Source organism: Ipomoea nil, unplaced genomic scaffold (assembly GCF_001879475.1).
Source record: "Ipomoea nil cultivar Tokyo-kokei standard unplaced genomic scaffold, Asagao_1.1 scaffold2530, whole genome shotgun sequence".
Lineage (NCBI taxonomy): Eukaryota > Viridiplantae > Streptophyta > Magnoliopsida > Solanales > Convolvulaceae > Ipomoea > Ipomoea nil.
In genome coordinates, this window is record NW_017618958.1 from 144,688 (window position 1) to 171,245 (window position 26,558).

Below are 26,558 nucleotides of genomic sequence, written 5' to 3' on the forward strand. Positions count from 1 at the left end.
TGTAGTTCCAACAAGTTGATTATGACAAAGCGGTTATTGATCTGGTGCGTTCAGAATGGGCCGATATTCTATCAAGTTATATAGAGTAGGTATGATTTGACATGATCATTTAGACTTGGTTCATGGATCGGAATTGTTTTTTTGTAGTATTATGACTTGGATGATGATTTGATTAGAATTGGTTATGCTCAGTATTTAGACTTGTTATTATGAACCTTGCTTAGCTTGTGCAATGTAACTACACTTGGCCATGATGAATGGATAAATTGTTTTTTTTTTATATGATTAAAATTTAAGCAGGTTAAAAATAGGTTGAGACAACGATTAAAAGTTGTCAATTTTACAATAGACAACAGTTTGAAACTGTTGTCTTTTTACAAAAGACAACAGTTTGAAACTGTTGTCTTTTCTACAAAAGACAACAGTTTATGAGTGTGACTTTTAACAACAGCGATTTCAAGAACACACAATAGACAACAGTTAAAAACCGTTGTCTATGTGCATCACTTTTAACAACACCGGTTTCAACAACATTGAATTGACAACGGGTCAAAAACCGTTGTCTTTGGAAGAAACGACAACGGTTTAAAACCGTTGTCTATGTTCGTGACTTTTAACTACACCGGTTTCAACAACACTTAATAGAAAACGGTTAAAAAACCGTTGTCGTTTCTGGAAAAGACAACGGTTATTAACCGTTGTCTATGTGCGTGACATACAACAACACCGGATTCAACAATACTTAATAGACAACGGTTAAAAAACCGTTGTTGTTTCTAGAAAAGACAACGGTTATTAACCGTTGTCTATGTGCGTGACTTACAACAACACCAGCTTCAACAACACTTAATAGACAACGGTTAAAAAACCGTTGTTGTTTCTAGAAAAGACAACGGTTATTAACCGTTGTCTATGTGCGTGACATACAACAACACCGGCTTCAACAACACTTAATAGACAACGGTTAAAAAACCGTTGTTGTTTCTAGAAAAGACAACGATTATTAACCGTTGTCTATGTGCGTGACTTACGACAACACCGGCTTCAACAACACTTAATAGACAACGGTTAAAAAACCGTTGTTGTTTCTAGAAAAGACAACGGTTAAAAAACCGTTGTCTATGCGCGGGACTTACAACAACACCGGCTTCAACAATAGAAATTATACCCCTACGACAACGGTTATTAACTGTTGTCTATGTGCATTTTTCTTGTAGTGAAGGAACCCTAAACACAAGCTCTAGATATGCAATATCACAAGACAAATGCATAAACCCTCACATTTCATAGCAAAACACATGTAGAATCCAAGAAATCACATATAGGTAAGCAAAATAGGTTTTGTAGAGCATGGGTTACCTCTTGTAGACCAAAAGACTTCACTTTACACCACAACAAGCTCCCCACAAGGCTTACTATCCAAACCCACTTCAAGATCAAACCAAAAGATCATAAAGATCCTACCTTTAAGAAAAAGACAACTAAGATGGAACCAAAAACACAAGACAAACTTAGATCTTACCCTCCTAGATGCCCAAATAGGTGAAAGGTTGAATCTTGGAAGTAAAACTTGAAATCTTGACAAGGTTCTCAACTTGGCTTGGAGAATAAGCTACACTTCTTTTCTAGAGAGAAGGTAGAGCTAATTTCTAAGAATTGTAAGGAATGAAATAAAGAAGTCTTCTAGGTTATGTTACAATACTAACTCTTGGTGAAAGGACAAGAATACCCTTACTAACCTTTAGAAAGTGTAAGGAACAAGGGAACTCCCCTCAAAGCACAAGGTACAACACAACTTAAAGGTTGACTAGTCAAATACTAGTCCTTGAGTATTAAAAAATCAGGATTTTAGGAATTAATTCCTCAAACGAAATAGGATTAATTACTCAATTAATCCATGGATTGAAATGTGGATTTTTGGGGTGTCACAGGATCGATGCCATCCCCCCGCAACACATCACACCCCGATGGACAAGAGAAGTAGTCAAGCATTTCGCAACTGATAGGGACAGAGATAAACAGAAAGAAAAAAATACTTTGACACACGGCAACAGTGAGGAAGGACAACTAATAAACATATTTCATAGATGTTTAGGAAAGGTTAAAACAAGACCCGAAAAAATGCAGCAGCTGAGAATGTGGATGGAAGAGTTTGATGCGACAGTTGGAGAGGAAGAAGAATAAGGAGTGGGTGACAATGGGAAGCGTGCGATAATGGAATCGTATTGCGGTGTCGTAGCCCCAGAGAGAATTGAAGTGCACGCACCTCCGGTAGCAAAAACCAAAGGGTCTGGCAAATGAATGAAATCAGCAAGGGAGGTTGCAATGATGGAGCATGGCAAGAAAAAACGCACATGCAAAACATGCGGAATGGCAGACGGCCATAATAGCCGAAGCTGCCCACTGAAGTAGTAAACACCCTGATCCGTTAATGTTTATTACCAATAAATAGATTCATTTTAATAGTGATGCCAGTTTGAGAACGTTAGTGTGGTGAAATGATTTGGAAAACTTCTACGTAAAGACGCAGGCGTGAGTGTGCATTTCGCGTGCTGATCTAACAATGCTTAATTTATTTTTAAAGAAGTATGTGCATGAGTTTGAGTGACAATGTGCACTAAGATGGCTTGTGCAACAAGGACTAAAAATGCGATATAAACATGTAATGAAAAAACTATTCGAATTCATATAATAAAGGTAATGGAACATTAGTTTTGATATGGAAATGACGTAGTGTGCAACAAATTTTAAAATATAAAAAAGATAGACTTTATAAATGTAGCAAGTGTTTGCACCCGAGTACGAGTGAGAGGTATAGTAGTAGCATTGCATTGCATGTCGGCATGTACTACCAGGAATAAAAAACAAATATATAAAATGAAATGGAAAACCATGGGAATTCAGAAAATTAACAACATGGAGCGGTAGAAAAGTTAAGGAAAATGCGTAGATAAATTTTAAACTTAGAACAACGTATGTAATAAATAAAGACAGTGTATAATTAACGCGTGTGTTTGCTTGTGTGTGCGAGTTGATGTTAAAGTGTGAGCGATAGTGGGCGTTAGCCATGACCACAGTATTAGGTAGAAAGTGAGCTTTAGGGATGCTCTGTAAAATGCGTGTCCCCGTCAGACGATTTGGGCGAAGGAGAGAAGTTAGCGTCCAAACAAGGCTGGGTACGCAACATGTCCGCGATCATAACTAACGTCACAATATGCTTCGACACCTCAAATTTGGACCGCCATTCTTTGAGAGTGTCGCTAACATCGTCTTTCTGTCTTTTGTTAATAGTAACACCTCCACAGGGCAACCCCAGAGTTGCATGGATATCCTTCTCTGTGACAGGTATTGATGCACCATTCTCCAAGCGCACACACATGCCTGAAGGATCAAAATTAGCCAACAGCCACCTACTCAACCGCTTTGGAAAATCTTCAACCTCAAGATTCAACAATTCCCCCAAGCCAATCTGAACCACTGCTTTACGTTGGCAGGCATTGAAGTGTTTAAACTGAGACACCAAATGCTTGGGCGACCCACGAGTATTGAGAGACGGGATTACAACCCCCGCATCCTCCCCAGACCCAACTCGCACCCCATCCAAAGGCGACTGTACCTGCGCGGGAGGAGACACCACGACCGGTGGAACCGGGGGAGGCCTAATTTGCACCCCCCACCCCCCACAAGGTGGGGGAACTTGAGCAGGTAGCGAAACCATAATGGGGGGGAACTTGTTGACCTACTTGCACAACAGTCGAACCAGAACCAGGCGGGGTTACAAACACATCAGAACCATCCACTACAAAGAAAACAACGAAACAAAGTTAATGCAACAGACATAAAGAATAAAACAGAAACCAAGCACATGAACAATAAGGCAATGGAACACAAAATAAATTTGTGAGCACATGGGAAAAAATAGCAAGTAAATAAAACCAATCTGCACAGACTAAAAGACCAAAATGCACAGAAGGGAAAAGCGAATGGCATAATAGTAGCTAACACAGTCCCCCAGTAATTCCAACCTGCACATACCGGGATCATTATATGCACAGACTACTAAACGAACCAAGCTTTACAGGAAAAAAAAAAAAAAAAAAAAAAAAAAAAAAAAAAAAAAAAAAAAAAAACCTAAAACATAAAAACCTTCGTTACACAACCCAAACTTGTTGTCATTAATTTTTAAATTTTAATGGATCAAAGCAAAATAAATTTGTGAGCACATGGAGAAAATATAGCAAAGGAACTAAACCAATCTGCACAGACCAAAAGAGCAAACCGCACAAACGGAAAAAACGAAGGGCATAATACTAACTAACACAGTCCCCAGTAATTCCAATCTGCACATACCGGGATAATAATATGCACAGACTACTAAACAAACCAAGCCATACGTAAAAAAATAAAAAATAAAAAATAAAAAAATAAAAAAAAAATCGAAAACATAAAAACCTCTGTAACACAACCCAAACTTGTTGTCATTAATTTTTAAATTTTAATGGATCAAAGCAAAATAAATTTGTGAGCACATGGAAAAAAACAGCATGTTACTAAAACACATCTGCACAGACCAAGAGTCCGAACTACACAAAAGAAAAAAACGAAGGGCATACTATTAACCAAAACAGTCCCCCAGTAATTCCAATCAGCACATACCGGGATCATTACATGCACAGACTAATGAACGAACCAAGCTTTACGTAAAAAAAATAACCCATGACATAAAAACCTTCACAACACAACCCAAACTTGTTGTCATTAATTTTTAAATTGTAAGGGATCAAAGCGCGACGAAAACAACGTACTGCAAAGTTAACATAAGACGAAATGCACAAGCTGATTGCCTGAAACACACAATCCATAACAACGAAATACAATACTAATACGAAATACGAAATTAGAATTATAATACTAATAATAATATACACTACAACCGCACAAGCCATAACAACGAAAACCACCCCATAAATATTTAAAAAAACAAAAATACAAAAAACAACAACACACCAACATTTACAATAAAAATTCAACAACCAAAATACCTTTCCAAAAAAAAAAAAAAAAATCGACCCTAAAAAGCCATTCACAACGCAAACTTGTTTTCCTAAATTTTTAAATTACAAGGGATGAAATTGCGACAAAATTCATGAACAACAACCGTAAAGAAAAAGCACAACGCACAAGCCCAAAACCTAACACGCACATCCCTCCCCCCGACAACACTAGAAACGGCACAACCCACCCCACTACACCGCAGAAACCCGCAGAGAAGAGGAAAAAAAAAAAAAAAAAAAAAAAAAAAAAAAAAAAAAAAACCTCCAAAGAACTGAAAAATTATACCAACCCACAGAAATATATTTACAAATAACAATAATAAAAAAAAATTTAATGATAATACTAATAATAATATACACTACACCCGCCATTTACAATAAAAATTCAACAACCAAAATAGCTTTACAAAAAATAAAAAATAAAAAAATAACGAACCTAAAAGCCATTTACAACTCAAACTTATCTTCCAACTTTTTCACTCTTTCTGATTTCTTCATCAATATGAATATCTTCATCAATGGTTAGAAAAGTAGTTTTTGTGCCATGCGGACCTGGGACGATTGCTTCATGAACTTTCATATGCTCATCCACCTTTACTACATCACTTTCTTGAATCATCCTCTTCTTTCTCTTTTTGATAAAGCAGCACAGGGCTACAGAGAGAAATGCAAGAAAGAACAGACCACCGAGTGAGACAAAAACAATGATGATGACATGAGAATGGTGTCCAGGTGGTGGCGGAGGTGGAATACATGGTTGAGGAGGAGAGATGGGTTGGGGTCGTGGTGGTGGCGGCGGCTTGACAGGGGGTGATGGAGGTGGAATTTTTAGGACTTGGTGCCTTGGTGGCCTTGGTGTTGGAGGTGGTGGTTTGACGGGTGGGCGTTCGGTGGGGATGGAGGGTTGATGGGTGGGCGAGGTGGTGCTACCTTTGGTGGGGATGGAGGGTTGACGGGAGGGCGAGGTGGTGCTACCTTTGGTGGGGATGGAGGATTGATGGGAGGGCGAGGTGGTGCTACCGTTGGTGGGGATGGAGGGTTGGCGGGAGGGCGTGGTGGTGCCACTCTTGGAGGAGGGATGTTGGGCTGATATGGCGGTGCCACTTTTGGAGGGAACGGTGGGATTTGTGGCGGAGATGGAGAAGTGTGAGGTGGTGCAGGAGGGAAAAATGGGAAGAAATTGATGTTTTGGTTAGAAGCCATTTCCAGTGGTAAGTAGTTGGAATAATGTGTTACTCTATGTGGTCTCTATCTTTAGTGCTTGAGTGAGAATTTATAGTGAAGTTTAGTTTATACTTCTAAGTTTCATATGACTTGACTGTCATGTTAAGGCGTTGAGATGGGCTGTCTAGTCTTGATTGCACTAAAATACACTCTTCTTTCTATTTCTTCCTCCCTGCTCAGTTTATCTATTCAGAAAAACCATTATATTGCTTGCAGTGTAATATATATATATTTTTATATATTTATTTACTTTTATTTTAATTAAGGAAAAAAGTGTCAAATTGGCCCCCTAAGTCGAGTGGATAGTGCAATTGGGTCCCCTAAGTGAAAAAAGCTCCATTCAGGTCCCCTAAACCTGTAAAATTGTTCAATTAAGTCCAGGTTGACTTGTTTATCAGGTTAAATGCATACAGTGTTGACACGTGTCCTTATTATTTTTTTTATATAAAAATATTATTTATTATAAATTAATTAAAATATAATAATAATTAAAAAATGTATTTTTTATTAAAAAATTATTTATTATAAATTAATTAAAATAATAATGATAATAATAATTTATATAAAAAAAAAAAACAAAAAAAAACAACCGTGGCCATCTAAGGAAGACGGCCATGGCCGACGAAAAAGAAGATGGCCATGGCCGTCTTCTAGATCTAGAAAACGGACATGGCCATCTTCTTTCGTCGGCTATGGCCGTCTTCCTTAGATGGCCACGGTTGTTTTTTTTTTTTTTTTTTTTATATATAAATTATTATTATCATTATTATTTTAATTAATTTATAATAATAATTAAAAAAAAAAACTGGCCATCTTCTTTCGTCGACCATGGCCGTCTTCCTTAGACGGTCGTGGTCGTCCGGCCACGACTGTTTTTTTTAATTATTATTATTATTATTATTTTAATTAATTTATAATAAATAATATTTTTAATAAAAAATAATTTTTTTAATTATTATTATTTTAATTAATTTATAATAAATAATACTTTCAATAAAAAAAATAAAATAAGGACACGTGTCAACACATTATGCATTTAACCTGATAAACAAGTCAACCTGGACTTAATTGAACAATTTTACAGGTTTAGGGGACCTGAATGAACTTTTTTTCACTTGGGGGACCCAATCGCACTATCCACTCGACTTAGGGGGCCAATTTGACACTTTTTCCTTTAATTAATTATTTATTTATTTATTTTGATTTCAATTCCTCTTTACTACTAAACAAAGACTCTCTTTCTACTTAAACTCATTATCATCATAAAGTATTTAATTCTCATTACCATTCTAATTCTAATATTTGAACCAACTCTTTAGTTGTGGGTGAGAAAGTTGTAAATGCATAGCTGATAGTATATACATAGAGGTAAATTTCTGTGTTGAGGACCATCTTGATAGTTGTTAGTATTGGAGTGACTTGATTACATTTTATCTAGTTTTATTACTAATAGGTATTCCAATGGAGTAATACTACACGTATTCTCACATTTTACTCTATTTTTTACTCTTTGCTTACCTGTCACCCTTTGATTCATTCAAAAAAATGCCGGCAACAGTTTTTATTACTTTCTTTTCATCTTAATTCTTCCAATAAAATCAAGACATGTGACGGGAGTTTTACTCCCTTGGAGTACATATATCATTTTCCTAAAATTAATAATGTTGTTATTGAGATTTTAAATATCATGCTACTTATAAAATAAATTATCAAAAGATTTTGAAGTGACTTGATAAATAGAAATTTCAGTTTTATTATGGAGTAATATTATTGTTGTCGTTAATAATAACAATAATAATATTATTATTATAATTATAATTATAATTATAATTATAATAATTATTATAATTATAATTATAATAATTATAATTATTTAAATTGTGGTGTTATTAATGTGTTAACATGTAGGAGCAGAGTTTAGGGGAGAAGAAATCAATTTATGTGTTGTGTATTTTTGTTGTGCTTCACTTCATTTTTTTTATTTTTTATTTTAAATCTGTTGCCCCTACCCCTTCTTATATAGGGATGAAGAAGTTAACAACATTCATTATGGCCATAAAATCTGACCTAGTAACACTTGAAATAGTCAGCCACTAAATGAGATTAAATTCAAAATTCAAAATTGGAATTAATAGACAATTAATTCTGTAACTGATTAATTTAATCGCACAAGTGCGGTTGGCGAATCATATTCGCCTTGCTGTGTTACTTTCGGCCAACCCGAGCCATCCACATTCTTTAATCTAAGGGAAGTTGTCATCAACCTTTTCACCAGGATGACGGTTCGCTTCATTGTGGCTGCTCACCTCCTTCTCATAATCATCTTTAGGACTAAATTTTCGTTTGCCTTTCCTTTGATTACGGTTGGAGTCGTTGTTCACACTACAATAATCCTCAGACCATGTAGTGATCATGTAGTCACTAGATTCTTCGTGGCTTTTAGCCGATCCACTAGGCATCACAATAGGTACCAATTGTGTGCCATTAGCCACTAGTCTGCCGGTTCGTGAACCAAAGTTCTCCGGAGCACTATCGTGTGATTTTGAAACTCCCATTGAAACATCATTTCCAATGTTGCTGCCACCAACTAGCATCTCAGAATTTGCAACATCGTTTCCGTTCCTACCATTTGAATATGCACCACGAGTAACAGTCACGGTTCCAATGTTCTTGGAATCCACCGACTTGTTCATAGCAATAAGGTTTTAAGATTATTGGAAATTATGATGAATCAAGTCGATTTACCAAAATAATATTATATATATATATATATATATATATATATATATATATATATATATATATATATATATATATGATTTAGATTCATATAAGAATCCATCTTTAGGTAGGAACCTAGGAACTAATCTTAGCCTTTTATCTTGATCAATCAATGGTGTATATTTTTAGTAGTTTTAATATGTTATTTAGTCCTGGAGGAATTTAATTAAAGGCAATTAAGGGTAGTTTAGGTTTTTCAACAGAAGGTCATGAGGTGTTACTGCGTAATTCTCGACTTATACTCTTCGTCAAACGCTAGTTTCAATTTCATTTGGACTCCTTCGATTGCTCGACTGTTGCACGCCGTTTATCGCAATTCCCTCTCTCGTTTTGCTGCTTCTGTTCTCAGGTAGATGGCCGGAATTGATGGTCGGAATCCAAAGCGTCCCTGCACGGAAGCAAGAGTGTCCGTTCGATTTTTTTTTCCTGATGCGTTAAACAGGGTGCATTATTTGCCGCTGTGTTTTATTTATTTATTTATTTATTTTGGTATTCGTTTATTCTGGGGTGTGGGTGTGTAGGTCTGTAGGGTTTGGGGATGTGTTCATCGACGGTGGCTATGGCAGTTAAGTTGGCCGCTTGGTCAGCAGTATCTAGGTATAAATGGTATCAGATATTTTTTCAGACAGGTCCACTGGCATTCTCCCTCTGAACACGGTGTCAATGGAACAAGGTGATACTATACGATGATCATATATTATCATATTGCAGCGTTATTTATTAAATAATTACATCTTAATTGCGATGGTCTAAGTACAGGTATGATCTGGAGGCTCATCTTGTTTTCATTATTGCACTTTCTTTCTCTTGTGGATTGTTTTTGTTTTTGTCCGATTTTGTCCCTAGTTTTTATTAGTGTGTATTTCTGTGTGCACAGCATTTATACTATTAACTTTCATCAACAAATGTTCTTGGTTAGTTCAATGTGTTATTCCCTTATCAAAAAATGCTCAGGGTCAATCACTGCATGGCACACACTCATGACCACAGTTGCACTCGAACTTGTTTTCCAGTTTTATTTTTTATTTTTTGTTTTGTAATTAAGCCTGCACGTTTCGGCACACACAGGTTATCCTATGTACACGGACTAATTATCACACCAACCTGATTTGCGTGTCTTCCTTCCGTTAGTATTGTTGCACATTATGGCATACAGAGTCCTTCCTATGTGCACACGCTATTGTTTTCCAACTTTTCATCCATCCTTTATTTTCCTAATGTTTGATTTTGTTATATATTCAATTTCTAATGTTTTCTTTCGTTTTACGCCCTTCGCCAGAAATATTGTTGTTTGTGTTCCTTGATGATGAGGTTGATGATTGGTATGGGGCGGTCGTACAGAAAATTATCACTAGAAGGATGCAGATGCGTTGGCGCGATGCACGTAACAAGGTGGATTATGGTGTCTTTGTGATGCGGCACATGGAGACCTTCTTGGGGCAATCAGTGAATCAATGGGATTGTGTGTTGCAAAAGGGTGATATACCAGGGGTCTTGATTTGTTGATTTGTTGAGGATGACTTATATGCGTCAGATTTTGGCCATTGAGTTTAACGTACACCATTCCAAGAACATCTATAGCGCAGTTGAATACCATGACACGGAATAACAATGCTTGTGCTCATTTGAACTAGTAGATTAGCGCTTTTGTTTAGTTCATTTAGGTACATTTAAGTATTTTGTTTATAATGTTTGAGATTTAATCCAATGAAGTTTTATGTTTTATCTCTTTTTTTTTTTTTTTTTTTTGGGTGCAAGCCTGATGCTTTGCAGTGATGCTACACACATCGTTTAACATGTTTAGGGGGGAATTGGTGCAGGCACATTCGTGTACGTGTGCATATATGCACATATTCTTTAACTCAAGTGCACACGGTAATTCATGCATCAATTCTCAAGAGCGCCATGGCATAAACTCGTAAATCCAAGTGCACACAGTTCAAACCCAAGCACAACCCGACTTTTTATATGGCTTCTCTTCGCCATACTCATACTTAACGGTTTCGCACACACAGTTTATCCCAAGTGCACAACATTTTCTTTTAACATAAATTTGGTTTTTGTGTTTTCATTCTTTTGCTATTTTCCCACATTTTCATACAGAAACTAATTTTGCAAATTATGGCACACCTAGTGTAACCAAAGTGCACACAGTCCAACCCAAGTGCACACCCTCATCTATCAACCCACATGCACACAGTCAAACCCAAGTGCACACCAACTTGAGCAACGTCTTTTTAGCCACATACTCATTGTGCACGTTATGACACAGACAATTTAACGCAAGTGCACACCGAAGTGTATAACATCATCCTGGTTTTTGTGGGTACTAATTTTGCACAGTATGGCACACACGGGGTAACCCCAGTGCACACCATTGTACAAAACACCATCCTAATTTCTGAGATTTCATTCTGACAGAAGCACTGCACAATAAGGCACACATAGTTTGACCTAGGTGCACAACAACCTGTACTATGTCTTTTTATACGCACATTGTGCAACATTATGGCACACACAGTTCAACCCGAATACACACATTAACCTGTTAAATCAAGTTGTTCTACATTTATTCATACACAATCGGAATAATAAAGAATGTGCAAATAGCTTTAAGGCAACGGTAGTCTAAGGCATCACCGTCCCTTGATCTCTTGAATACTATTTTAACATTGCATCCCACCCTATTTGTGATACGTCACCTTTTAGTTGGGGTGTTGGCCTATTCTGAGAGCACACCTAAACCACTCCCTTTGCTAGTTGGGAATTTGAACCCCGCATGTGAACATAACACATACTTCCATATGATTTTCCCATGGCGGTCCTTTTTTTAAGTCGCACGGCACGCATCAAATCTCGTTATGACTGCATACATTGTGTAGAATTAAATTCCTGCTTCCAAACTTGAGAACCGCTACCAAACCACATGTTTCATCTACTCTTCACACTCTTGAGTCCAATACTTCGTTGATCCCGGTAAAATATTCATTATACAACCGGGTGAACTCCCTGATGAGTCGCCATGATCTGTGGAGCAATCAAATAATTATAAAGATATAATTTGTCTTCACTATATGGCACAAACAATTATAGCTATGGGCCGCACTTAGGTGGTCTATGTCCTGTGTGGCACATATATCTGACCATATGTGCACACAGTGCGACCCACCAAGTCAACGCTAAAATGTTTCTCATCTTGTCTTACGTACAGACCATGTTGATGTGCCATGCTAGGGTGTGCATTTGAGTTATACTGTGTGCGCCATACTTTGCACATTTATTTTGAGTAAGACAAGACGGAAAACATTTCAGTGTGCACTTGGGTTGTTTCGTATATGCCACAATGTGCAAAACTACTGACCTAATGACTTCACGGAAAACAGATTGATGTTAAAGACAGTGTTGTGTACTTGGGATATACTATTTATGTCGTAATGTATTAGACAGTTTGCAAAAATGTCAGAATCATAGCATGACGGATGGTAAATGTACAAAGCACCGTTGTTCAACATTCCCTAGCAACACAATACAACAGCACTTTTCATTCAATTCTTGGGAAGCACAAAGTAGTATGAATGGAAATTTACAATTGACCGTGAATTGGGATTACGCACAAGTGTATGGGGAAAAAGATTTAAGTTACCTCCATTGACGCCATTGGCCATCCCTCAGCAACACTCGTCGACGACCGGTGGTTTGCGTCTCTCTCCAAAATTAAATGACTGAACACTCGCGGATGCAACCCTGTCGCAGAATGCAGAATCAGAAAGCAACAGGACTCCTTTCTTAGTTTGTAATCCTAAAATCTTGGTAAGAATCTAAATATAATATTTGATTTTAATTGGTAGATGGATAAAATTACACTAATATCCTTTCTAATTAATTATGATTAAGATGCACATTAAAATGTTTATTTATCTTGACCATTGATTAAGAGAATTTGGATGGATTAGATTAGTTCTTAGGTTCCCACCTAAGAAAGGGTTCTTACTTGAAGCCACCCCATATATATATATATATATATATATATATATATATATATATATATATATATATATATATATATATATATATATATATATTATATATATATATATATATATATATATATATATATATATATATATATTGGCAGGATATATCCCGACAACACAGCTTGGTTTCTCTCGCTCTCTGTGCAGGTTTTATAGGTCGGATATTCATAAAGGAAGACGGTCGGACCCGACCGGTAGATTTCCCGATCGAGGTCTTTATCACCCGATTAGTGGCCCTTATCTTACGAAGAGTCAATGATCTCGAGAAGAGGCACGTGGCAATGCTACACGTTGACAGATAGGGCTCGCCGGGTGAAGACGCGTGGATGCTACGTGGGTCACATGCCGGCCGGCCGGAGCTGTGTCTCCGGCCTAGCGGCTATAAATACCTACGGCGGCTACAGTGTGAAGGACTTTTGAACGATCGATAGATTGTCTACAGAGCTGCCTGACCGCAGTCAGTCGACGCTCGGGATAATCACTTAGATTGTTTTAGGTCCTTCTTGATCAATAAAAGACTTCTATTTGTTATTACTTGATTTTATTTAAGTACCTTGACCGCTTAACACGTGGAATTAGTACTATCATTTTGACGCCTTTTGTGGGGACCGGGTACGAAAGCTAACATAGACAAGTACCATATCCTTCTCATAACTATGTATCCGTTCATGTACCAAGCAGCTGAGGATGAGCAAGCCTATGCAGCCAGTTCATTCGACCACCAGCGTACACAGTATCAGGGTCAGACCGTTGATCTGAACCTCAATTTATCACCACCTCATTCGGCGACCCAGAACCCGGTCAATTATATTCAACCGGTATATCCGCCGCCCGGTCCGCAGTATCCGTTTCCAGGGCAATATCCATACCCGATCCCTCCTCCTCAGTATGGGTGTTGGCCTGGAACGCCGATGTATTATCCACCGCCGACCGGCTATCCGCAATATATGCCTGCGTACACGGCTCCAGCTTCCGCTCCTCCGATTTACCCGACCATGCCGACCGAGCCGGAGCTTCAGCCCGCCCCCCGGGCTAGGCGCTCGGCTCGTTCGAGGTTGGGGTCGTAGGGTGCCGAGGTCATGGATGAACCACGGCAGGCTCCACAGGTTCAGCCGGAAACACATGCTTAGGAGGTTGAAGACCCTGAGTTAGAAGCCAACCGGGCGATGGCATTCGAGCGGCTCCGACCAGCAATGCGGCAAAGATTGGGACCGCAGGATCCAAGCAGACGCTCGGTTGATTCACCCATGCGAGCAGCAAGCCAGGAGGGGTCGTCCGGGCATAGTGGGTCCAAATCGCATCGACGACACCGTGCTCGGGCACCAGCCCGAACGGTTGAACAAGACAAGACCCGAGGAACGCTTAACGATCTCCGGGACGGAATTCACTCGTTGGCAAAACGAGCATTCTGTGAGGCCTCCCACCGATCATACAGCCTCCCTGTTGAGGACACCCTTCACGGCGGAGATCATGGCCCAGCCATACCCGCTTGATTTGCGCATCCCCGGAAACAAGGAATATGATGGGCGGACAGACCCAGAAGTTCATGTTAACACCTACTACGGCAACATGCTGATGATGGGCGTATCTGACGCCGTGATGTACAGGTCTTTCTACTCCACGCTCACCGGTCGGGCTGCGGAGCAGTTCAGAACACTACAACCGGGCTCTATTTCTGACTTCGCCAGTCTGGCGATGAAGTTCAACCGAAAGTTTGTAACCTCCAAGGTTATACGGAAGCCCTACATGTATCTTGAGAAGGCCAAGTAGTTGGAGGGAGAGAGCTTGACCGAATTTTTAGTCAAGTGGAAGGCGGCGGTCGGGGAGGTTGAGCCGATGGACGATCTGACGGCTATTCACATTGGAAGGCCAAGCTTTGGCGGATTTTTTGGTCGAGTGTACCGCTCGTGAGACATGACCTCCGGAGTTCGAAGATCCTGAGGCGGCATGGTGGTCGTTGGCCACCGACGGGTCGAGTAGTAAGAAAGGAGCGGGAGGAGGAGTCGTGATAACAAGCCCGGAAGGTTTCAAAGTTTACTATGCATTGATGTATCAGTTCAACCCGACCAACAATGAAGCCGAATATGAGGCCTTCGTCAATGGCCTACAATGTGCTCGAGAATTGGTAGCTGAGTACATCCGGGCTCAAACTGACTCTGCATTAGTGGTCGGGCAGGTCTTGGGCGATTATAAGGTCAACGGAGAACGGCTACAAGCTTATCGACACCTGGCCATGGAGAAGCTCTTCTTGTTCCGGGGGTATACTGTCCGTCATGTTCCCCGACTGGATAATGCCGATGTAGATATCTTATCCAAGTTGGCACAGGATGCCCCAGAACACATGTCGAAGATCGCTCGGATCTTGATGATCCCGAGACATAGCATTCACCGATTGTCGGTCGCGCCTATCCAACCGGTTGAGGAAACCTGGATTTATGATTTAATGGAGTATCTGCAACACGGTCGGTTACCGGATGATCCTCAACGTGCCCGGAAAGCGAAGTTAAGAGCACCGAGATTTCAAGTTCAAGACGGTCGTTTATATAGACAGTCGTATGGAGGTCCGTTGATGCGGTGCTTGACTTCCTTTGAGGCGGACCTGGTGATGAAGGAATTGCATTCGGGAATTTGCTCGTCGCACCAGGGAGGCCGGTCACTCACCCGACGCATCATGGTGATCGGGTATTACTGGCCGTCTATTCAGTTGGATTGCGAAAAGCTTGCCAGAGGGTGTGAGACATGCCAGTTATACGCTCGGATGCCTGGACGACCGGCAACGTTCTATCAACCGGTCACGACCGCAATTCTTTTTGCCCGTTGGGGGGTGGACATCTTGGGACCCTTTCCGCAGCTATCCGGGCGGAGACGCTTTGTAATCGTTGCTATAGATTATTTCTCCAAGTGGATCGAGGCCGAGCCCTTAGCCACGATCACTTCTCAACAGTGCGCCAGGTTTCTATGGCGGAATGTTATTTCCCAGTTCGACGTGCCCGTTCATCTGATCAGTGACAACGGTCGGCAGTTCGTAAGCCAATACTTTCAAAATTTCTTGGCAACGATCGGGACAACCTCAATTCGATCATCGGTGGCTTACCCGCAAGGCAATGGTCAAGTAGAGAACGCCAACCGAACAATCTTGGAGGGTTTGAAGAAGAAGTTGCATTCAGCCGGTCGTAGCTGGGCTGATGAGCTCCTATACGTGCTTTGGACATATCGCACGACCCTAAGAGAGGCAACATTAGAAACGCCGTTCGCTTTAGTTTATGGCGCTGAAGCACGGTTACCGATCGAAGCATGGATCCCGAGCACTAGGGAGCGATCTTATAACGCGGAAGAGAACGAACACTCCATTGCCGTGGATCTAGACGGCGTTGAAGAAAAGAGAGAGATTGCGGCTCGGCGCATGGCCGAGTACCAGAAGAGGGTTTAAGAGCACAAAAGACATCCGGGTAAATCGCCGATATTTTCAAGTTGGAGACTACGTATTACGACGTCGAGAGGCAAGCCAGCCATTGGAAGGAGGCAAACTAGCCCAAAATTGGGAAGGCCCTTATGTCATTACAGCCGTTGTTCGCCCGGGCACTTACCGGTTGGAGACAACGACCGGGAGAGTGATCGAGGGCACGTGGAACTCGGAAAATCTTGTGTTATTTAGACATTGATGTAATCATATTATTGTAGATGGAGTGGGGGCTCAACCTGCGAGTGGGAACGTCCATCGTTAATCGCATTTGTAAGATTTGTAAATATTTTACCGTCTACGAACGGGAATAAAGAATGTATCATCGATCGGTGATTACTCGACCGTTTGTACACAACGGCCCGATCGGTTTGCGTTTCATTTAAATATTAAGTAGTTTGGTTGAATCTACTTCGGAAGTTGGTCTTGCTCGTGCTTCGCCCGACCGAGACTCAGCATCAACGATCGAGAGGGCGAACGATCGAGAGGGGCGAAAGCCACACGACCACAATGTCGCTTAAACTTGCCCGATTATATCGGGGTCTAATCTCAGTTATAACTGATCAAGGTACACACCTCTCCCTCGGTCCCGACCGATAGGGGTATAAACCTAATTGGCTTTAAAAGCCGTCTACATTTTAGCCGGATGATTTATAAAGGCCGGCTTAAAACGCTCATCTTCGGCGGACACTCAGGTCACGCCATCGATCGGGGAAAGCAGAGCTTCAAGATATATTCCCGATCAGCTTCACTTCTTTCCACTGTCGCACTCACTCGTGCCTCATGTGCACGGCAGTGTGGGGGCTAGGGTGAAGGGAAGAAAGGCCAAGTGGTCGGGTAAACGCCCGGACGAAAAGTCCAACAAGTCAGAAGGAGGCCAATAGGCTAATAGGTCGGGCAAAGAACGACCAAGAAATGATCGATTAAAGTCGCAAAAGTTGAGCAAAAACGAAGATTGACAAAAAGTTAATTTCATTTAACGAAAAAACGTGCCCGGTACAAACGGGACCAGGCTCCCGATGGAGTACACTTCATAAAAACGCAAAAATAAATTATTACATGGTCGAAAACTACACGACCTTGTCTACATTCTTCTCGGCTGCGCTTGGCTCGGCCGTGCCCTCGGAGGCCGACGGGTCGGTGAAAGGCGTTGGGCCGGGATCGGGAACTTCATCCGGGAGAGTAGACAGCACTGACTTCAAATCGTCACCCTCGAAGACCTCCTCCAAGATGGATCGGGTCTCCTCCCGCATGCTCCGCTGACCAGACTTAAAGGCCCAGTGCCCGAAAGTCCAGATCATGTCCTCCCCGAGCTTATTCTTCATTAGCTCCTTGAAGAATTTCTTGGCCGAGGCCTCATCCCGGCAAAGGAACCTTGCCAGGCCTACAAGATTACCCAGCCGAGCCTTTAGCTCGGCCGCCTCCGCCAATGCTGCCCGAGCGGCTTTCTCGGCGATATCTTGGGCATCTTGGGATTTCTTCAAGCTGGCCCGTAGCTCAGCGTTCTCCACTCCTCGCCGCTCGACGACCTTCTTCAGAGCATCGGCCTCATTGGCCAACAGCGCTCGTGCTGAAGAATTGGATCGCTCGGACAGTTGCAAAAGAAAACAGATTAGCTCGAGCGTTACAGTTTGCGGAAATTAAAGAAGTAACAAAATCATACCTCAACCAAGTCTTGGCCGCTCTTCTCGGCCACCTGCCCGAGAGTGAGCTTGCTGAGATCCTCCTTGATCGGTCAGAGATTACCGATCCGCGTGAGGATAGACTCATCGCCCAAGACAGACCAGCTCGGGGGGCTGTTCTGCTTCCGCCGACGCTTCAGTGCGCCGTCGTCCTCCGGGTCTTTCACGACCATCTTTTCCTTGCCCTTACAGTCGGCCGCTCGTGGAGCTAGGGCATCGGACGTATCCACGACCACGGCCCCTTCAGTCGTAGTTATTGTTGAAGCGCCCAGCGGACAAGCATCCGGGATAGGGCCACCCTCGGTCTCTTTATCGCCGGATGATCCGACATCGTTCTTCTTCTTCCCGAGCGCTATTTTTGCTTGGGGGGCTCGGGGTGCGACGGCATCTTTGAAGTTGCGTGGCGGAACCCATCTCTGCAAACAAAATCAAACGGTTAAAAAACAAGATCAGACTACGGTCGAGAGAGTTATGGTCGGGAAGGCTAGGTTAGCGTTAGACCTTCGTTGATCGGCTCGACCTGAGGAGCCGCTAATGCTATCGATATGCCCGTTGGTCGGGGTTTGTACTTCTGGTCCAGGTCGTATCGAGGTGGCGGCAATCGGGCGGCGTCGTAGCTCTCCCTCGACCGGAATATCTTGTACTCGTGGATTTCACTAGAGATCTGGATGGTTGCATCACGAAGGGCTTCGGTCTCGACCGGCTGCACTTGTTTCCTATAGTGCATTCCCCACGTCCGGTCGACCGGGAGAATTCAGGAGTCATATTTGACTGAGAAGATGCGATTCTTCCAGCCTTTGTTATTCCCGGGCAGATTATCGATCGAGCACAGATCGGCCCAGGACTAGATCATCAAGAAGCCGCTCCCGTACTTGGCCGGCAAAGGCTTAACCTGGTAGATAAAGTTGAAGAGCTCCAACGAGCACGCAACGTCGTGCCGAGCGCAAATTTGCGAGAAGCACGCAAAGATCCGAATGCGCGTTCGGGCATATCTGGGCGGGTAGTACCCGGTAGTAGCCCAGGAACGCTGTCCAGGAGGGGGGGGAGGGAAAGTGATCGGGGCTTGCAAAGAATCAAAGTGCATCCCGATCCACTTCCCTCGGTGGCGCTCCTTTGTGTGCCCTAAGTGCCGTCGGTATCAAATTGCACCCGACCGTTTAGCCTTGCGGCAATCTTCGCCGCTTCTCCGGTCGTCAGTAGGCACTCTTGCTGCTCGACGCTTTAAATGTTAAGGAAGACGAACTCTGGCGCGGCGGCTGTTGCAGTTGGTTCTTCCTCGATCGGATCAGGAGTGGCTTCCCGGCTGCGCGCTGATGTAGAAGGCCCATGGTCAGCCCCGATCGTTCTCGTATGCGTTTCCCGAACGCCCTCGGTCGGAGACTTGCGGCCGTTCGTTGAAGTAATGCTGTCGCTGGCGCTGCTTGAACCGCTGAATCTGCTCGACCCTGACGAGCTCTCTGAGCTGGAAGAGCTTTGGCGCTCGGGAACCTTGCGTGGTCGTTGAACGACCTCGATGAGTTCAGGCGAGGACGCTTCTATTTCTACCTCCTCGCTAAGCTCTTCGACCGCATAGTCGTAATCCTGCTCCCGAGATATTTTGGCTGTCAGAATCCGACATGTCCCTTTCCTAAAGGAGACGGTCGTGTTTTCAGTAGATGGGGTCGGTTACAGTTCGGTCGGGGTTAGTCGAGGGCCGAAGATGGCCTTGTGCGAAAAGGATAAAAGAAGAAAGGAAAAGAGTAGGGAAACGAGAACTTACCGATTGGGTGATGTTTGCTGGAGAAGTTGAAAGCTGCTTGATCGATCGCTGCACAGTGTTGCTCGCTCGGGACGCTCCGATTGATTCTCACGGGTTGGTAAAAGTTTAAATGAACCTCAGAAGAGCCTATTTATAGGAAAATATTTGGGCGGGAAACGGCCCACTTGCGCGATTTGACTGTTACAGACTCTTAGGCGCGCAGAGGCCGACACGTGGCACGACAGGCGACAGCTGTCCGGTTGGGATCACAGGCCGAATGATTAGGCCATTTCATCCCATCCCGTTTTTTCCTAAGCGGTCAAAAAGGCCGGGGCTGGGGGCTTTTGGTAGGATATATCCCGACCGACACAGCTTGGTTTCTCTCGCTCTCTGTGCAGGTTTTACAGGTCGGATATTCATAAAGGAAGACGGTCGGACCCGACCGGTAGATTTCCCGATCGAGGTCTTTATCACCCGATTAGTGGCCCTTATCTTACGAAGAGTCAAGGATCTCGAGAAGAGGCATGTGGCAGTGCTACACGTAGACAGAGAGGGCTCGCCGGGTGAAGACGCGTGGAGCTACGTGGTTCACATGCCGGCCGGCCAGAGCTGTGTCTCCGGCCTAGCGGCTATAAATACCCACGGCGGCTATAGTGTGAAGGACTTTTGAACGATCGATAGATTATCTACAGAGCTGCCCGACCGTAGTCAGTCGACCCTCGGGATAATCACTTAGATTGTATTAGGTCCTTCTTATCAATAAAAGACTTCTATTTGTTATTACTTGATTTTATTTAAGTACCTTGACCACTTAACACATGGAATTAGTACTATCATATATATATATATATATATATATATATATATATATATATATATATATATATATATATATATATATATATGAGTTAATTACCAAAATGGTCCCTTGGCTATAGCAAAATTACCAATTTAGTCCTTGACTATTTTTTTGTCCAATGAAGTCCCTCAACTTTAAAAATCTTAACCAATTTGGTCCTCCATTTGTTTGACCGTTAGTCAATCGTTAACTTGGGACCAAATTGGTAATTTGCTATAGTGAAGGGACCATTTTGGTAATTAACTTTAAGGGTGGACAATTCGGTTCAGTTTTCTCGAACCGAACCGTACCAAGCTAGTTAGATTCGGTAATATAACGAACAACCGAACGGTAATAGATTCCCGAACGATTCGATAAAAACTCAAACCGAACTGAATTTGTTCGGTAAAAACCGAACTGAACCGAATACTGTTTGAACTTTGGATTGCTATTTTGTTATACATTAGACTTTGGATATGGACTATGTAAACACCATAACACATAATATATAACTTTTGATAACAAACCATAAAGAAATCAAATAAAACATTTACGAGAGATACCCGTGAAAATATGAGCTGAACGGCAGAGCAAGCAGTATGGGACTTAGATTTAATTATTATTATTATTATTATTATTATGATTATTATTATGATTATTATTATTATTATATTTTTTAAAAAAATCAAACGGTATTCGGTTCAATTCAATTTTTTACCGAACAATTTGGATCAGTTTTTTATTGAACCGTTCGGTATATAAAAATTCCAATACCTTTCGGTTGTTCGGTATATTACCGAACCAAATTAGTTCGGTTCAGTTTGATACGGTTCAGTTCGAGAGAACTAAACTGAATTGCCCACCCCTAAAGATAATTACCAAAATGGTCCATTGACTATAGCGAAATTACCAATTTGGTCCCAAGTTAACGGTTGACTAACGGTCAAACAAACGAAGGACCAAATTGGTAATTTCACTTTAGTCGAGGGACCATTTCGATAATTAACTCTATATATATATATATATATATATATATATATATATATATTATATATATATATATATATATATATATATATATATCAACCAAAATGGAATTTATAATCCTCCATATTATAATTATATTCCAACCAACAAGAAAGGAGAAAGGATTTGGTGCTTAAAAGCATAATCCCATGAACTGAAAGAAGAAGATGGAGAAAGAGGGTTAGTATGAGTCAAGCGAAACACTCTTTCCTTAAAACCTTATTTGCTACCTCCCAAAAGTGTTATGAGCGTTGTAGTCCCTATCCCTTCTTATATAGGGATGAAGAAGTTAATAGCATTCATTATGGCCATTAAACCTGACCTTGTAACACCTTAAACAATCAGCCACTAAATGAGATTAAATTCAAAAATTTTAAATTAAAATTAATAGACAATTAATTCCATAACTGATTAATTTAATCGCACAAGTGCTGTTGCGACCATATTCGCCCCGATGTGTTACTTTCGGCCAAGGCCGAAGGCCGTACCATCACTTTTGGCCAAGCCAAGCCATGGCTCGTGGTCAGTTTCGGCCACTCTCGGCTAGTTGGCCGAACCCACTCCATGGCCCGTAGTTAGTTTCGGGTTGAAGGCCGATCTCGACCAAGCCGAATCTAGCAGCCCAATGCGCTGCTCGAAGTGCCTTTGCGTTTGGAAAAAAGATATCAAAAGTTAGTATAATTTAACCCGTAAGGCCAATCAATTTCCAAGCCAAAATCAAACCTACACACGAGAGAAAGCCTCTATGCTATACAATTCAATAAGTCTTTGAAAGACTCTTGTATAAATAGTGGTGCAAATCGACTTCCCAAACCAATGTGGGACAAAAACTCATATTTTTCCCTTCATTTTTCAACTCAATGGGTCTACTTTGAAAATTAATATCTCATTCACCCATTATCCATTTTGAACGTACAATATATCAATCTCTTCGTCTCACTACGAAGAACCCGAATCCACTTTGACCTCATCCAAATCGAAAGTGAATCCCACTGATAATTGTACCAGAAAATAGCTACTTAAAATGTCATTTTAATGCTATTTTTTCAACAATATAATATATATATATATTCAGATAAAAAACGTCAAAAAAAAAAAAAAAAAAAAAAAAAAAAAAGTCCAATACCATCCATTTCATTGTAATTGCATAGACTGCAAACATCGCCCAGTGAGGTCACCACTCTGGTGAGACAAACAATATAAAACCCTACCAATTAAATTATTAAACTATACGGGTATAAAGGTTAAATATGTTCCTTTATTTATAAGAAATGACTAATTCTACATATACTCTTAATTCATACTCCCATTTTCTATTTCGTATGATTTGGCATGCTTTAATTGCTCAATTATAAGGGACATTGATGTTTATCCACTTCTTTTTTTCTTTCTCCAATCAAATTTGAATACAAGTAGGAATATAAGTTGAGAGTACATAGATGTATTTGGGTTAAAGATTATTTTTTTAAAAAAAAAATACAATTAAGACAGTAAAATAATAAAAATCATAACATTACAAAAACTGTACAATCATTATTATTAGTAGGTTTCTTTCAGTAAACATTTGGTCACTCCGTGACTCGTTAAATTTTTACATCCATGACCACTAAAGTTGCTATATTTTTTTATGAGCTCTGTTAACATGGGTTGGGAAAAAAGTAAATCCATTGAGAATGCCCTAAACAGAGGAGGAACAGTATGACACTGTCCCCCCAGTCAACCGTAGGATCATGTTCAAAAAGAGGTAGAACATGAGGAAGGGGTACATACTTAAATGGCACAATGGGTTGAGGAAAACAAGTCGGACCATACCACCCTTATAAATAAGCCTTGAGATGGCAAGGAGGTCTTCCTACTTCCCAGGAAGGCTAGAGAGCTCCTGGTGAAGATCTTCGGCCTTTATTTCTATAGATTATATAGATTAATTATAAACTTATGCATCAGAATAAGCTAAACGGATTTCATTAAATTAAAATAAGATAAAAGATTAGAATTCATAATCATAACACGGCTAGTGTTACCGTCACAACTATCCACTCCTAGGTAGCTGCCCGGCTAAATCCACCAAACAAATTAAACACACATGCTAAACATAAAACAAGGGTTCAAAGACCCAAATGTCTAATTAAGCATCATACAATCCCATAGAACCTCAAAGAAACACTACAGAAATCCACAGCAAAAGTCTACAAGTCTCACAGTGCATCATGCATCCATGCATCCAAACCTGGAAAGGGTTAAGTTTGAAAAACACAAAAAACAAGCAATTAGCATAAAGTAAGAATCACTTTGTCCCGTAAAATAAGTACATTTTTAGTTTAGAAAATAAAATATACTTTGGAAATAGGTTTTGGTACTCGTATGTTTTGAAAAGGTTAACAAAAAGTTTTAGTAGTATGTTTTCAAAGGATTTTACTAGACATTTCTAGACAACACTAGACGAAAAATGATGATTTTTTTGAAATAATTAAACGATAAGAACTTAACATGTAAAGCATGCCAAAACCAAAGAGTTTCCAAGACAAAAGTTAAAGTTCAAATCTAAATTATTGTATGCATAACACAAAGCATTCAAGACAAAATATTATGTATTATATTAGGCATTTCAAAACATAGATAAATATGGAGGCTAGGGATTTACAAAACCCAAGTAGTATTGCTTGACACATAAACAATTAAAAGGAAGCAAGTTTTCTCAAAAAGCATACGCATCCATATAGAGTTCTAATATAACACAATAATAATAATAGAGTTCTAACAAATATTACCCAGCCCATAAACATTAAGCCTATACAAATTTCGCTTCATGTGATTTTTGAATTTTTTTTTTCTAGTTCAATCAATTATGAGAATCCTATTCATGTTATGTTAAAAGTATAAAAATAAAAGTAAATCTCAATCTTAATCCAAATCAACCACCAAACATTAAATATTTATTGTTGATGTAATTCAAATAAAAAGTATTGAATAGTTCATAGTATTAATGAAAAGTAAATTAGAGATAAGTATACTAAAATTTACCTAGGGGCATAAAAGCCTATGTAGATCGTGATAAGTTCACCAAATCGTCCAAAGCTTGTTGTAAGTTGGCAAGGAAGCCTTTCGCCTCATCGTTTAAGACTTCCAACCGCTTCCCCTCTTTGATGATTTTATCGATTTCCTGGTTGACAATTTCCAATTTAGTATTAAGCGCAGTTATCTCATCCCGATTGCTTTTTATTTCGCAGTACTTTCTGGCTATTGTCAACGCCCTTTCAACATGCAGCTGAAGTGGCATCTCTAACTCGGCCAAAACGCCGCGGTGCTCCTCAAGTAAAGCAGTAAGTTGTCTTTCTTGTTCCTTTATCATACGTCCCAGATCATTAAGACTGCAGCCAGATAGCTCCTCATTTTGCTTACGTAGATCCATTAAAAAGCCCTAAGACCGAATAAAAAAATCAGAAATTAAATAAAATTAATTAAATTAAAAATGTATGAAAATATTAAATTACCTGAGTCTTAATGGTCTGTTGAATGTTGATGTTGACGCGAGTTGTTGCTGGAGAAGAACCTGAGAGTGCCGGAGAGGAACCTGAGAATGAGTTGTTGTTGGGAAGAGCTGTCGAGAGTGAGTTGTTGGGACTTGGGAGGAGTGGAGAGTGGAGAGTGGAGAGTGGAGAGGGAAAGACCGCATATAAATTGAATTGGGAAGGTGCAGTGACGACATACACAGTACACGGTAATATCCTGAAAATATTTGGGCAACAAAAAAGCAAAGTAAATGAAAGGGTCAATGATGCTCACACTGCTGTAGGAATCGTACCTCGCTCGCGTGCTATCCAATGCTCACACTCCCCAACCCTTACACTATTCCTCTACACGTTTCGACCAAATAATGGACCGAACACCATATCCTCACCCATATCAATTCTTAAAATTTAAGGGGAATAATTTTAAAACTTTAAGTGCGTGATTTGTATTTTAAGGTGTGTGATTTATGTTTTTAAGGTGTATGGTTTATGTATTTAAGGTGTTTCAATTTAATGTTTAAAAGGTGCGTCTTTTTGTGTTACTGCACGGGAAGTTATATTTGCACATGATCCACTCCATATATATATATATATATATATATATATATATATATATATATATATATATGCAAAAATGCACCACACAGTGTTCGTAAATACACCATTATGTGTGGTGTATTTTTTTTGTGTGGTGTATTTTTTGACATTATGTTTAATACATTATGTTATGAAAGTTGTACTATATAATATTTTGGACAAACATACATTTACCATTATAACTTCCGTTATCTTGTGCACTATTGTTACCATGCACATGCATTCACCATATATTTTCTTATCTTCTTTAATAATAATAATTTGAACAAATACCAATTTTGGTCTCACGAGTCACGAGTATTAGCAAAATGACAGTTTTGATCTACATGTTTAATTCCTACCAATTTTCATCCACGACTATTGTTTTAATGCTAAAATTCATCGCGCCGGTCACCCTTTCGTTTAAGACATGCTAAAATATGAAATTACGAAGGGTATTTTCGTCCTTTTCAAATTAAAATCTCAATTTGAGCATTAATAAAGGAATTTCAGCCCTAAGATCGATCCCAATTCGCAATTCTCCTCCTCAAATTAAGATAGGATGAGGAGGAGAATTGCGAATTGGGATATGATTGATCTTAGGACTTAAATATCTTTATTCATGCTCAAATTGGG

General features: G+C 40.4%; 1 long non-coding RNA gene across 1 annotated transcript; it reads right to left on the reverse strand.

Moving 5' to 3' along the window:
- Nucleotides 1–23,783: 23,783 nt before the first annotated feature.
- On the reverse strand, nt 23,784–25,534 carry LOC109153737. Its single transcript, XR_002049567.1, has 3 exons — nt 25,329–25,534; nt 24,859–25,255; nt 23,784–24,064 (listed from the first exon to the last, which is right to left on the reverse strand). It is a non-coding gene; the product is annotated as an uncharacterized LOC109153737 (long non-coding RNA).
- Nucleotides 25,535–26,558: the final 1,024 nt, after the last annotated feature.